Source organism: Poromitra crassiceps (assembly GCF_964638095.1).
Source record: "Poromitra crassiceps genome assembly, chromosome: 20".
Classification (NCBI taxonomy): domain Eukaryota; kingdom Metazoa; phylum Chordata; class Actinopteri; order Beryciformes; family Melamphaidae; genus Poromitra; species Poromitra crassiceps.
The window spans coordinates 23115372-23130507 of record NC_139637.1 but is presented as its reverse complement, the minus strand read 5'-3'; the positions used below and the strand labels follow the sequence as shown (position 1 = coordinate 23130507).

The following is a 15136-nucleotide window of genomic DNA, read 5'->3' as shown; positions in this document are numbered from 1 at the left end:
CAGTACAGTACAGTACAGTACAGTACTGTACAGTACAGTACAGTACAGTACAATGTGGACCTGGTTGGTCAGAGCGAGGTTTGCGCAGGTGAGATAAAAACGTGAAGAAGAAAACGTGTCACACCTCATAACAAAACAAAATTCTTACATGACTCAACTTATCGGGATAAACTAAACCTAGGTAACGGAGGGAAAGAATATGACAACTACAAAAATGCTTAATACAGGAAATAAAGTACCGTAAATTTCGGACTATAAGCCGCGGCTTTTCCCCCGTTTTTTGGCCCTGCGGCTTATATAACGGTGCGGCTTATCTATGGATTTTTTCCCAAAAAAAAAAAAAAAAAACTCTCTTTTTTAGCACTCTTTCTAACTATAAATCCACTTCTGTTTTAATTTCCTCTCTTGCCCTCTTTTCACCACACCGCGGACACTGTGTGCACTGTAAAAAAAAAACACAGGTGGTGTTGTGTTATGTTGTTTTGTTGAAATGTTAATAAATGGGAGCTTCCTCAAACAGCCATCTCTTTCCCGACAATCCCCTCTGTGCATGAACCCTTACATATGGTAATTAAACATTAAAACACAATTAAAAAAAAAAAAAAAAACATTAAAACACCTGCGGCTTATAGTCCGGTGCGGCTTATATATGTAACAAACAGGCAATTTTGCTGCTGCGGCTTATACTCCGGTGCGGCTTATAGTGCGGAAATTACGGTACATTAAAATAGCCGTATGAAATCAAATCAAAGGACAGTGTGTGTTAATGAGTGTATTTATGCTTGGCCAATTACAAACACACAGATGACCACTCTACAGAAATATGGACGTCGCGTCACACTAACCCAAACTAAACCATATTTAAAGGAACAGCTCACCCTAAAATCCAAAATACATATATCCCCTCTCACCTGTAGTGCTATTTATCCATCTATATCGTTTTGTGTTCGTTGCCTGAGTTTTGGAGATATCGGCCGCAGAGTTTCTGCCTTCTCTCCAATACAATGGAACTGGATGGCACTCGGCTTGTGGTGCTCAAAGAAATACATTTGAAAAACTCAACAGCAATGTCTCTTTCCAGAAATCATGACCCGGTTACTCAAAATAATCCACAGACCTTGTTATGAGCAGTTTCATGGAGGAACTAACGAAACCAAACTACACCCGCTAGCTGGTAGCTAGTTCCTTCCTACATGAGACTGCAAAAGAAAGTAGTTCCTACATGAAACTGCTCACAACAAAGTCTGTGCATTATCTTGAGTAACCGGGTCATGATTTCTGGAAAGAGACATTGCTGTTGAGTTTTTCAAATGTATTTTTTTGGTGCTTCGAGCACCACAAGCCGAGTGCCATCCAGTTCCATTGTATTGGAGGGAAGGCAGACATCTCTGCGGGCCGATATCTCCAAAACTCAGGCAACGAACACAAAACGATATAGATGGATAAATAGCACTACAGGTGAGAGGAAAAATATGTATTTTGGATTTTAGGGTGAGCTGTTCCTTTAAATTAGAATAACTTTTTTACACTCTGTGTCCACAGGAATTGTCTACACACCTTCTGCTTTCAAAATCACATACTGTAAAAGTAACACAAGAACACGTCTGTTCACCAGGTCAAACCTGGCTAAGGTATACAAGAGACAAACAAGAGAAAACGTCTGCACACAGATCTGTGATATTTACATTCTGATTGGGACGCTTTCAACAGACGTACCAAAGTTTTCCCTTCTTTGTAGGAAAGAACCGATAAGCCAGAGAATGCAGGCAAAGGTGCTGCTGGTGGTAAACTCATGATATAAAGGGGAAAGGGAAGAAGGCGTAAACGCAAACAGATAAGAGTCAGCCATCACACAAGCCTTCCCAAAACACCGCCACTAAATCAGACCGTGCAGCGTGCAGCGAGGGTAAACAGCGTGCAGCGAGGGTGAACAGCGTGCAGCGAGGGGTAAACAGCATACAGCGAGGGTAAACAGCGTGCAGCGAGGGGTAAACAGCATACAGCGAGGGTAAACAGCGTGCAGCGAGGGTAAACAGCATACAGCGAGGGTAAACAGCGTGCAGCGAGGGTAAACAGCATACAGCGAGGGTAAACAGCGTGCAGCGAGGGTAAACAGCATACAGCGAGGGTAAACAGCGTGCAGCGAGGGGTAAACAGCATACAGCGAGGGTAAACAGCGTGCAGCGAGGGTGAACAGCATGCAGCGAGGGGTAAACAGCGTGCAGCGAGGGTAAACAGCGTGCAGCGAGGGGTAAACAGCGTGCAGCGAGGGTAAACAGCGTGCAGCGAGGGGTAAACAGTGTGCAGCGAGGGTGAACAGCGTGCAGCGAGGGTGAACAGCATGCAGCGAGGGGTAAACAGCGTGCAGCGAGGGTAAACAGTGTGCAGCGAGGGTAAACAGCGTGCAGCGAGGGTAAACAGCGTGCAAAAACAGTGAAGGTAAACAGCGTGCAGCGAGGGTAAACAGCGTGCAGCGAGGGTAAACAGCGTGCAAAAACAGTGAAGGTAAACAGCGTGCAGCGAGGGGTAAACAGCGTGCAGCGAGGGTAAACAGCGTGCAGCGAGGGTAAACAGCATGCAGCGAGGGTAAACAGCGTGCAAAAACAGCGAAGGTAAACAGCGTGCAGCGAGGGGTAAACAGCGAAGGTAAACAGCGTGCAGCGAGGGTAAACAGCGAAGGTAAACAGCGTGCAGCGAGGGTAAACAGCAAAGGTAAACAGCGTGCAGCGAGGGGTAAACAGCATACAGCGAGGGTAAACAGCGTGCAGCGAGGGTAAACAGCATACAGCGAGGGTAAACAGCGTGCAGCGAGGGTAAACAGCATACAGCGAGGGTAAACAGCGTGCAGCGAGGGTAAACAGCATACAGCGAGGGTAAACAGCGTGCAGCGAGGGGTAAACAGCATACAGCGAGGGTAAACAGCGTGCAGTGAGGGTGAACAGCATGCAGCGAGGGGTAAACAGCGTGCAGCGAGGGTAAACAGCGTGCAGCGAGGGGTAAACAGCGTGCAGCGAGGGTAAACAGCGTGCAGCGAGGGGTAAACAGTGTGCAGCGAGGGTGAACAGCGTGCAGCGAGGGTGAACAGCATGCAGCGAGGGGTAAACAGCGTGCAGCGAGGGTAAACAGTGTGCAGCGAGGGTAAACAGCGTGCAGCGAGGGTAAACAGCGTGCAAAAACAGTGAAGGTAAACAGCGTGCAGCGAGGGTAAACAGCGTGCAGCGAGGGTAAACAGCGTGCAAAAACAGTGAAGGTAAACAGCGTGCAGCGAGGGGTAAACAGCGTGCAGCGAGGGTAAACAGCGTGCAGCGAGGGTAAACAGCATGCAGCGAGGGTAAACAGCGTGCAAAAACAGTGAAGGTAAACAGCGTGCAGCGAGGGGTAAACAGCGAAGGTAAACAGCGTGCAGCGAGGGTAAACAGCGAAGGTAAACAGCGTGCAGCGAGGGTAAACAGCAAAGGTAAACAGCGTGCAGCGAGGGTAAACAGCAAAGGTAAACAGCGTGCAGCGAGGGTAAACAGCGAAGGTAAACAGCGTGCAGCGAGGGTAAACAGCGTGCAAAAACAGTGAAGGTAAACAGCGTGCAGCGAGGGGTAAACAGCGTGCAGCGAGGGTAAACAGCGTGCAGCGAGGGTAAACAGCGTGTAAAAACAGCGAAGGTAAACAGCGTGCAGCGAGGGGTAAACAGCGAAGGTAAACAGCATGCAGCGAGGGTAAACAGCGAAGGTAAACAGCGTGCAGCGAGGGTAAACAGCGTGCAGCGAGGGTAAACAGCGAAGGTAAACAGCGTGCAGCGAGGGGTAAACAGCGTGCAGCGAGGGTAAACAGCGTGCAGCGAGGGTAAACAGCGAAGGTAAACAGCGTGCAGCGAGGGTAAACAGCGAAGGTAAACAGCGTGCAGCGAGGGTAAACAGAGAAGGTAAACAGCGTGCAGCGAGGGTAAACAGCGTGCAGCGAGGGTAAACAGCGTGCAGCGAGGGTAAACAGCGTGCAGCGAGGGTAAACAGCGAAGGTAAACAGCGTGCAGCGAGGGGTAAACAGCGTGCAGCGAGGGTAAACAGCGTGCAGCGAGGGTAAACAGCGTGCAGCGAGGGTAAACAGCGAAGGTAAACAGCGTGCAGCGAGGGTAAACAGCAAAGGTAAACAGCGTGCAGCGAAGGTAAACAGCGTGCAGCGAGGGTAAACAGCGAAGGTAAACAGCGTGCAGCGAAGGTAAACAGCGAAGGTAAACAGCGTGCAGCGAGGGTAAACAGCGAAGGTAAACAGCGTGCAGCGAAGGTAAACAGCGAAGGTAAACAGCGTGCAGCGAAGGTAAACAGCGAAGGTAAACAGCGTGCAGCGAGGGTAAACAGCGAAGGTAAACAGCGTGCAGCGAGGGTAAACAGCGAAGGTAAACAGCGTGCAGCGAGGGTAAACAGCGAAGGTAAACAGCGTGCAGCGAGGGTAAACAGCAAAGGTAAACAGCGTGCAGCGAAGGTAAACAGCAAAGGTAAACAGCGTGCAGCGAGGGTAAACAGCAAAGGTAAACAGCGTGCAGCGAGGGTAAACAGCAAAGGTAAACAGCGTGCAGCGAGGGTAAACAGCAAAGGTAAACAGCGTGCAGCGAGGGTAAACAGCAAAGGTAAACAGCGTGCAGCGAGGGTAAACAGCGAAGGTAAACAGCGTGCAGCGAGGGTAAACAGCGAAGGTAAACAGCGTGCAGCGAGGGTAAACAGCGTGAGTAAACAGCGTGCAGCGAGGCGCCGCGTCCACAGCTTAAAGCTCCGATCACAGAACAAAACAGGCCGGATCATGTGTTCGCCTCTGAGCCAAAGTGAGCATGTCTTTGTTTTTGTTGGGCCTAAAATGGCTGTAAAATGGATACCTCAAGTGCATATATATTTAAAAACAAAACAAAACCGCTTCGGGGACATTTGTGTGCATTCAGAAAACTATGCAACCCTATACCAGCAGAACACTAATGTGTCCTCTATTGTAAATAAAAATAGCTAGGGCATCGTTTCAAGGAATTAGCCAGCAGCGATAGCTCGCCAGCTCGGTTTTCATGGGTGGATCAGTGTGATAGCAGGCACTTTTCTATGTGCGGTAAACAAAGTCTCTATACGAGCCCACTGACAGATAGACAAAGACACAAAGCCGATGAAACAGGGCAGGTGCTTCTAGAGAGCGAGGCAAAGATCATCTCCTCTGCCAAGTCTGCAGGAAGGTCCCTCACTCCCGTCCTCCTACCACAGAAACAACATGGCATATTCTAAAACGCTAAATTAATATATAGATTGAAAAATGAGCTTGTTTTGCATACTACTGCACACAGTGAAGTTATGTTGTTTTTCCAAGCGGCTAAATAAAGACGTCCCCCAAGCCTTGTTCTAGCCCTGTGGGACACCCACACACACACGCACGCACGCACTCACTCACACACTCACACACACGCACACACACACTCACCTGTGATATCCACTCCCTTTAAGATCCTTGAAGAGGAGTCAGTCTCCTGTCGGGCACCTCTCTCTCCTAACACCACCACCACGGAGCTTTGGGGAGACAGGAAACAGGAAGACACATTCTGTTAGCAGTTAGCACGCTCAAATCCTCTCTCTCGTTCTCTGACTCCCCCTCCTCCGCTCTCGTCCTCCAGTGGGGTTTCCATGGAGAAACCTCCACCCATGACATCTCCACCCCATCCTACTTGTGTCCCTTTCTCCGCCTGACAGAACCTGCTGGGACATTGACAAGTTGTCATTGGACGACAGTGGGGGGGGGGGGGGGGGGGGGGGGCCCTCAGACCAATGTGACCCCGGTGCCTCGTGGCAGGCTGGGGCCCTGGCCCCGCCCCCTTCCTCCCCGCCTCTCCGAGCGAACAGGAAACCGAGAGGAGAGGAACCGTCTCCATTTTGCCCACGGGAGATACCAGCACACAGCAGATGACGCCAGCCGTGCCAAGAAGACCACAAGGCCCCCACTACTCTCTCTCTCTCTCTCCTTCTACTCTCTCTGTAGTCTCTCTCTCTCCCTCAATCTCTGCGCGTCTCATCTTCCCTTTCATCTCTGACTCATTGTAAAGTGTAATGAAAGAAAGATTGATTAATTATTCAGCAGACGCAGCATTTAAGAAGCCTCCTTTCATGTCCCTCTGATAACATAGTAACACTGTAGACAGTGTCTGTGTGCTACAAAGATTTTTAATTTTTTTTTTAGCCTAGATTCCAGTTTAATGTGGGACTCCCCATTAACTGACTTCCCTGTTACAGTAATTACGTTCGGTTTCGACAAAGCTTTTCATTTAGAAGCGCCCGTCGTCTGCGGCGGCGTCGTCTTCGTCGGAGTGTGCCGGTGTCGTATCTGATCGCGCCGGACACGTTTAGGCGCGGCGCGGCGCTACAGCGTGATGAACTCCTCCTTCCCAAAAAGCCGGTCTATAAAGGAAGAACCGGGCCTGCTGAGCCTTTTGGATCTCGTCAAAGTCAAATGGGATTAGAGAGGTGTCGAGCATCTGTCCTCTCGATCTGGGTTTTAAAGGTACATTCAGCTATGTTTTTGTGTGAAAATAAGTGTTAAATGGCTCTATATTCTGACAGCAATCACTGAAATAAGAGTGTTTGGTCAGTGACTTGAAACCCCCCCAACCCCCGCTGTCCTCTGTCTCTCTCCTGTAGTCCTGCAGGCAGGGAGTGGACGTATCTCCGCAAGCGTAACTCGTAGAGACTCACCAATGGCGGCATTGGATTCGCGGTGAAAAAAGACATATAGTCCTTTATAAGCATCGCAATCCGACCTTCCGTTTCCCAGAAAATATCAACTTTTCTCTGATTGGATAAAAATCGGTGCCGACATCAAACTATCCAATCAGAGAAAAGTTGACATTTTCTGGGAAACGGAAAGTCAGATTGCGATGCCTAAAAAGGACTATCATGTATTTTTTCACCCCGAATCCAATGCCGCCATCCATGAGTCTCTCCATGAGTTACGCTTGCGGAGATACGTCTGCTCTGCATGCAGGACGACAGGAGAGAGATAGAGGACAGCGGGGGGTTTCAAGTCACTGACCAAACACTCTATTTCAGTAATAGACCCTTTTCACGGGGGGGCATTTTGTGTCGAAGAGGCAGAATAAACACAGGTGCAAGCAAAACACTAATGAGGGTTTCCAAATTCCAATCATGGAAGTTTGAAACCCTCATTAGTCTCTTGTTTGCACCTGTGTTTACCCTGCCTTTTTGACACAAAATGGCCCCCATGAGAAGGGTCTATTGCTGTCAGAATATAGAGCCATTTAACACTTATTTGAACACAAAAAAAATAATCGCTGAATCTACCTTTAATGGAGCCAGAGTGGATCGTCTAAACAACACGACAGTTTGTCTGGTCCTGACCTCCTTTGTACACTAGGTCCTGGGAGAGAAAAGCCGGTGATCTGTGATCCCTGTTAGGAGGCAAGCAAAACTGAGCAGCACAAAACCCACAAGAGACCTCCGAGAGACTGCACCGCGCTTTAAGCAGGATTTATTATTTCCCCAGGGTCAGATTTGATGTTTTTTTTTGCCGACCGGACGCTAAGAGAAGCGACGTGACGATGCAGCATCGAGGCCTTCTGAATGGAGCCGGGGGCGAAGGGGAGGGAGAGGCACCGAGGTGTGTGCGGGGCACAACGCTGCGGACCAGGATGAGCAAGACAGACAATATTGGTGGAATGAGGACAGCGGGGCTGAAGACCGTTTCAAAGGCGACTCAGCCCCGAGCAGCAGAGAAGACCGAGAAATGCACAACAGCTCCTCAAAATCATGTCGGTCACACACTCGGGGGTTTTGGCGTAGCCACGGCACGGCCCGGGGGAGACTTCAAACAACAACAACAACAGCACCCTTTGCATCTGCCAATGTGGAAAAGACAGAGTGAAGTTCTGGCTGTGTGTAGGCGAGGCGAGGCGAGGCGGGGGATGTAAACAATGTGACAAAAACAACAAATCCCAAAACGGTGCAATCAAACAAGATCTCAGAAGACTGAATCCTTCCCCGAAATGTAGGTCAAAGCGTCTTTATTTTTATTTTTACACACACACCGTTGTCTGCATCAATAATATAGATGCAATTTCAGAGGAATATTAAACGGAGAGAGAGAGAAGAGGACGCCGACAGAATCAGGCTGGCGGGGGGGGGGTCCCTCGCCGCTGTTTCCTGTCTGATGTTTGGCAAAGATGGAGTGAGACGAATCGTACACAAGCAGCAATATTTGGGATGAGGATGAGGAGGAGGAGGGGGGGGGGGGGAAGGCGATGGTGGGGTGGGGTGGGGGAGGGGCTGTGGGGTGGAGGGGGGGAGCTCCTTCCCAAAAGCAGGCCTGACAGGTTGGATCTGCGCCATGAATATCTGAGAGCAATCAGACAGAACGCTGCTGGACCCACTCTCTCTCGCTAGGATCCTTCTCAAGCTCTGCCAGGCAGGCCAACTCCCCGACAACCCGACCCTGCCCACAGGAAACGCATTATGGGCTCAGCACCATCTCTTGATACAGGGGAAACCCCCCCCCCCCAAAAAAAAACACATCATCAACCTTTACGGCAACGCGCAGCGCCTCCCCCCCCACCACCACCACCACCACAATTATATGCCATTGGCAGATTTACGACACATTGTGTTATCCGCCACCAAAACAAATCCGGTGTTGGTTCAGTAAAGATGGGGGAAAAACACGTTGATATTAACAGCGCAGGGTTTGGCTGTTGTCCTCCTAGCTAACATCAAAATGTAGGCTAACCAGCCCATGTCTGGTGGTCCTCCTCCTCGCACTAAACCTAAAACACGCACCGCAGCAGCCAAAGCAGACGACCTGCCCTGAAGGGTCATCCTCTCATGTGTCCATTCACGTCGTCCATCTGCTCGTCAACTCCATAAAACTAGCAAAACATGTGTTGGCCCTCTGTCACACGCTGCTCGCGTCACGTACAAATCACTGTTTGAACGACATCTGCTCAGATATTGACACGGGGGGGACACACACACACAGCACGACAGGCAGAGAGACAGGCAGAGAAAAGGTTGTCAGACAGCAGCGACACAAACCGCATCTGTATTTACAGATTTCTCGTCACAAGTAACACGTTTTTGGGGCATCTCACCTCGCTGCTGCTGCTGCCGCTGCCTTCTCTGTCATCCACTCAGCGCATCCGGCATCTCCTCCTCACAGCAGAACGGAGTGTATAAAAGACAGAGCCAGGCCCACGTAACGTACAGCCTTGCATTTGTGTTTTCCGGGGTTGAGGAGGAGGATGAGGAGGATGAGGAGGAGGGGGGGGGTTTTTGCGTTTCCCCCTCCCGTTCAACACCGCCGTCGCCCCCTCTCTCTGTCTGTGGCGAGGAAGAAGCCCGGCTTCCTCTCTACGCTCGTACGGCTCCAGAACGAGGCCTGCTGTCCTTGGGCATGTGTGTGTCTGTGTTGTCTGCAGAGGCTAGTGCCATGTCTCCCATTGTTCCAGGCAGGCAGGGGCGAGTGTGTGTGTGTGTGTGTGTGTGTGTGTGTGTGTGTGTGTGTGTGTGTGTGTGAGGAGGCTATGCTTCCTAGCCCGCTAGACCCTGCCTACTACAACAGCTGTGGACCAGCCCCCACCTCCTCTCCTCTGCTCTGCTCTGCTCTGCTCTTCTCCCCCCTCTCTCCCCTCCTCCTCCTCCTCCTCCTCCTCCCTGCAACAACTCCTGCCTGCCCGCTAAACATTAACCCTACAGCTGCCGGCTCGGCCCATAAAGAACGAAGGGGAAGAGAGGGAGGGGGGGTTACGTTTCAAAAGAGACCCTAGTCCTCCTCTAGTAGCATGTAGCGGACAAAGGAACGCACAGAAGGGGATATCCGACAGCCGCGCTACTAGACTGATGGAGTTCTTCTGCGTGGAGCCATTCTATTCTATTCAGTGGCCTAGAATAGAACACAGCGCTCTGTGCTAAGAGGCTTTTCTGTCTCTCAATCACATTGGTAAGAATAAGTGTTGGATTGAGTCCCGGGTGACTGACTATGCCGAGGAAAAGAAAAGAAGAAGAAACCAATTGAGAGAAGAAGAAAAATCATCTACTATTATGGGATAAATAGACCCTTCTCACGGGGGCCATTTTGTGTCAAAAAGGCAGGTTAAACACAGGTGCAGCAACCAAAACACTAATGCGGGTTTCCAACTTCCAATCGTGGAAATTGGAAACCCTCATTAGTGTTTTGCTTGCTGCACCTGTGTTTAACCTGCCTTTTTGACACAAAATGCCCCCGTGAAAAGGGTCTATTCAGAGCTGAGAGTACATGATTATGCAGTGGTTTATCTCATTATGTTAATTTGAATCAAGAGCCGGTCCAGCAGCAGCACCGACCCAGTGGGGAGTGAATTCACCCTGCTGCTATCGGTGTGTGTGTCTCCTCTGTAGCTGCATGCTGCGGTCAGAGACATGCAGCCATTATAAAAGCATCACAACACACTCTCTGTGGTGGTGATGTTCACCCAGCGTGACTCATCTGAAGCCACAGACATCATCCCCCCTCACACACACATACCTCCAGACAACAGCAGACACACCACAGCCCAGTCTGATGATGACAACACCAGCCCGGGCAGGAGGAGGAACAACAGGGCTATCATGACTAAGCTAACACAATAAAGCAGAAAAATGCAAGGCAAACACATTTTCTGTCAGTGCCTCTGCAAAAGATTCAACGGTCAAAATGTAACATATCTGTTAGAGAATGGAATTTCCACTCTTCATCCGCTAATCTGTGATAATTATAACAGCCTATCTAAACCAAATGAATTGAAGCCAGGAGTCCAGGAAGATGTCTTGTTATGAAAGTATATTTATTACCATAACATTCTCTGGCAATATGTATTGTCAGAGGACTGAATCTCAATGTACCATCTGATCAATGTACAGAGAGTCCAAACATGTCTTGACGCACACTTGAAGGCTACTCTGTAGACTCAACCTATCTGTTATTCTGGCCCTGTAGAGCGCACCGTGACACGGTGACAGGGCACAGTGTGCGATAGAGAGGAGCTGCAAATGTAAGGTACAAGTTATCTAAATACGTCTGTCTGTGTATGTGGTTATCCAAATATGATGTCTATCTGTGTATGTACACAGGTCATCTAAATATGAAGTCTGTCTGTGTCATAACTATATGTAACTAAAATGGAAATGTATATGAATATATTAATAACTAGTGATTGATGTCCAAATAAAGGCTAATGTGATGTACATTTTGGAGAGAGGAGGGGAGATGACTTGACTTGGAGCCTACAGGGCTGCCTGTCTGTATCAGCAAGGTCAACCTCATGCAGTGGGTGAAAGTCTATTTTGACCTCCGTGTGCTGTGGAGCAGAGGGTGAAGAAATCTCCTCCTATGTATGTGCGTCTCCATTTCTGCATGTGTGAGATGTCTTATGACTAATAACTCATAGCGTCAATTATGTGTATGCAAATATAGCTTATTGATTAGGAAATGCCAATGGAACTTGTATTTTTCTCCAACAATATCTATACTTTGCGGCTGACGTTTACAAGTTGGGCTATTCCTTTTCTCATTTGACCCTAATTGACTAGACGGGAGACTTGACCTGAATCAACTTCATCATACCAGACCAGACTTCCTCTGGACAAAATTAAAGTGCCCCCAGGGTGAATGTCCGCTGTTGTTCAGGCTGTTGGAATATAGATTTGACCAAAAACAGTGTAGCCAGCTCGGCGAAAAAGGACTTGCCCCAGATTCCCAGATTTTTCAATTTGCAGCCGATAAAATCAACGCGGAAAAATCTCAGAAAACCCAGAGAGAAAATATGTTGACTCAGATTACAATAATTGGGAAACTGCGAGCCAGGCGTGATAAAGAGGACATCAACCCCACCCTATAAACAAACAATGCACTACTATACTATGCACATCAAAAAATCACCAGGATCAAAGAGCTTGTGTTCAGGGAGGATTCGTATCCTCTTATTAGTGACACATATGGCGGCCGTGCCCAGTCCCTCCTCCCCCAGGCCTCTAATCTGAGTCCACCTAGTGGTCGGATTGGAGAACCAGCAGGCTAACTGCAGGGCGGACCATCACTGACTCATTTTAATCACTAAGTGCAATAAACCTTAGAGGAATTTGTCTAGCTGGCAGAGACAGAGACACATCAACAAACCAGATAGCAGCACAGCACAAGTTCAGCTCAGTTCAGTTCTGTTATGTTTATAGTCCCTTATCACAAGCATGTGTCAAAGGGCTTAATTTAGCATCATCATCACAGCCATACAATATCTACATAGGTTACATACTGTACATCATACAGTATATTCATCAGATATATATTTTACTAGATTACATTATGATAAGCAAACAAGCACAGCATATCTTTGGACTATGGTAGTAGGAAACCCACACAGTGGCGCCGGAAGGAGATTTGAAATGGGGGGGGGGGGCAGTAGTAGGAAGGGACTCTCTCATTTGAACGTCAACGTTGCTACATTAGCATTTGAGCTAAACGAGCTATCAAAGCCAACCAAAACCTAATTCAATGTGATCAGTTTAGCAGTGGGCTCATCCTGTCCCTCTTTTTCACTTCCTCTTTGAGCACCGCAGTCTGGGCTTGCTAAACCCTGATGTCTGCTATTAACGTATCTGTTTACTTTTGCTACTAAACCAACGTCAGGACATCCAAGCAAGTTCTGATAGAGAGCAATGCCTTTGGACCTCATTGGACAAATACATTTGCATATTTCCCAGCACGCCTTGTTCCTTCCTAACTTTTGACAAGAAAGTAACCAAATTAAAAAAGTGGTGGGTGGAAATAATCATTAGCCTATTATTAGTTAAAACATGCAGTTTTGGAACATTCAATAAAGACAAATAAAACATAGACTATGACTCAACACCCTAAGTGATACACACATCGGTAGGAGAGTGGTATATACAGTATACCCATCACATCAATAGCAGCCGTTTCAGTGTAGAACGGTTAGTTCACTTGCTCTCCTCTCCCCTAGGAGTGCTGTAGTTTATTGAATAAACAGAGATTCTCCTCTCTCCCCCCCCCCACACTATCCCAAATTGTCCCCTTGCGCCCCCTCTTCCGGCAACTATGAACCCACACAGAACATGCAAACTCCACACAGGACCAGGCGGGGGTGGAGATTCGAACCCACGGCCTTCTTGTGCTGCTAACCACTGAGACACCGTGCGATGGTGGACTATCGCATATCAGTCAACAGAGTGAATGAAGGGGGGGGGATCTGCATACCTCTGCTCTGTCAGACAGTAATGCACACAGACATCTGTAGCCTATAGAGGATGAATGAGACATTCAGGGACTAAGAGGGTCAAAGGCTGTGCAGGGCGGCCATGATGACCTGAAAGAGAGAGAGGCGGTCGGTCACATGGTACCCTGGAGCTAACACAGGCCAATGAGAAGAACTCAACATAAAAGGCCCTATTCTGACCCCTTCCCCAGATCTACTTTCCCTCCAGAGTGAGGATCTTCACCCACTGTTCAAATACTCAATGCTAATGTTAGCATAGATGAGAGCTACACATAGAGAGGCAAAGTGACCGCCTACTTCCTGCTTCAGCACTGTACCAGAGATTTTCATCCGCCATTTATTTTCCCATAGACATTTTGTAAAATGCTTATAAAAAGAGTTTTACTGGTTCACACCAAACGGTTCAGATAACGCTATAATCGGGAGAGACCATAGAACATTTCACTCAGACCAAAACTAAAAAAAAACATCGAAAAAACATTTTCTTCAAACCCACATTTTACCCCCAAGCATTTTACGAAATATCGATGGGAAAATAAATGGCGGATGAAAATCTCTGGTACAGTGCTGAAGCAGGAAGTGACGTTCACTTTGGCTCTCTATAATGATGTGGAGGTGGGGGGGTGAGAAAACAGGGACGCTTTCCTAGAAACTTGTCGAGAAGAATTATTCAAACAAGCATGAATACAGGATGAGGATATTTGACTGACTTGGATTTCAACGGAAACAACATGTAAAGCGAGCCTCTGTCATGATCGCACTGTCACTTGTCTTTTTGTTTTAGTTTGCAAACAAGCAATTTCCATATTCACAAGCTGTCTTTCCTGATCACATAAGAACAAAGATGGCACAGAAAGTCCTTCATCCGCCACAACAAAGACAATGTTCCAACCAAAAATACAATAAAAAAAAGTGCAAAGATAAGGAAATGCAATAACGGTCCGTTGGCAGATGGTCTATCGTGACCGTTCTTATTTCTGGCCAGAGGGCGGCCAGAGAGGGGCGAGCTGTCAGGGGAACTGGGAATCCGAGTTGTAAATCACACTGATGGGGTACAAACCCCCATTGAGGGGCAGACAGTTTAATGGGCGGTAATGTGCACGGCTCCATGTGAGGTGGAGCGCTAATCCACCTACAGGAAATGTGACACTGGTTCCTGGGCTGGGAGAGATGGGGAGGGGCTACAGCTGGGGGGGGAGGGGGGGAGGGGCTGGGAGAGACGGGGAGGGTCTACAGCTGGAGGGGGGGGGGGGGCTGGGAGAGATGGGTAGGGTCTACAGCTGGGGGGAGGGAGAGATGGGTAGGGTCTACAGCTGGGGGGCTGGGAGAGATGGGTAGGGTCTACAGCTGGAGGGGGAGGGGCTGGGAGAGATGGGTAGGGTCTACAGCTGGGGGGTGCTGGGAGAGATGGGTAGGATCTACAGCTGGGGGGGGGTGGGTAGGGTCTACAGCTGGGGGGGGCTGGGAGAGATGCGTAGGGTCTACAGCTGGGGGGGGGGGGGCTGGGAGAGATGGGTAGGGTCTACAGCTGGAGGGCTGGGAGAGATGGGTAGGGTCTACAGCTGGAGGGCTGGGGGAGATGGGTAGGGTCTACAGCTGGAGGGCTGGGAGAGATGGGTAGGGTCTACAGCTGGAGGGGGCTGGGAGAGATGGGTAGGGTCTACAGCTGGGGGGCTGGGAGAGATGGGTAGGGTCTACAGCTGGAGGGCTGGGAGAGATGGGTAGGATCTACAGCTGGGGGGGGGGGGTAGGTTCTACAGCTGGGTGGGCTGGGAGAGATGCGTAGGGTCTACAGCTGGGGGGGGGGGCTGGGAGAGATGGGTAGGGTCTACAGCTGGAGGGCTGGGAGAGATGGGTAGGGTCTACAGC

General features: G+C 49.2%; 1 protein-coding gene across 3 annotated transcripts in view; it reads right to left on the bottom strand.

Moving 5' to 3' along the window:
- The window catches only part of nckap5l (NCK-associated protein 5-like), a 41479-nt gene that overhangs the window by 15833 nt on the left and 10510 nt on the right, over positions 1 to 15136 (bottom strand). For 2 of the 3 annotated variants that reach the window (XM_083656650.1, XM_083656652.1), the window contains exon 2: positions 5446 to 5531. The gene's annotated coding sequence lies outside the window, so the exon portion shown is untranslated. Of the gene's footprint in view, positions 1 to 5445; positions 5532 to 9112; positions 9172 to 15136 lie in introns of those variants that run through there. The other variant, XM_083656651.1, reaches the window with a different exon arrangement.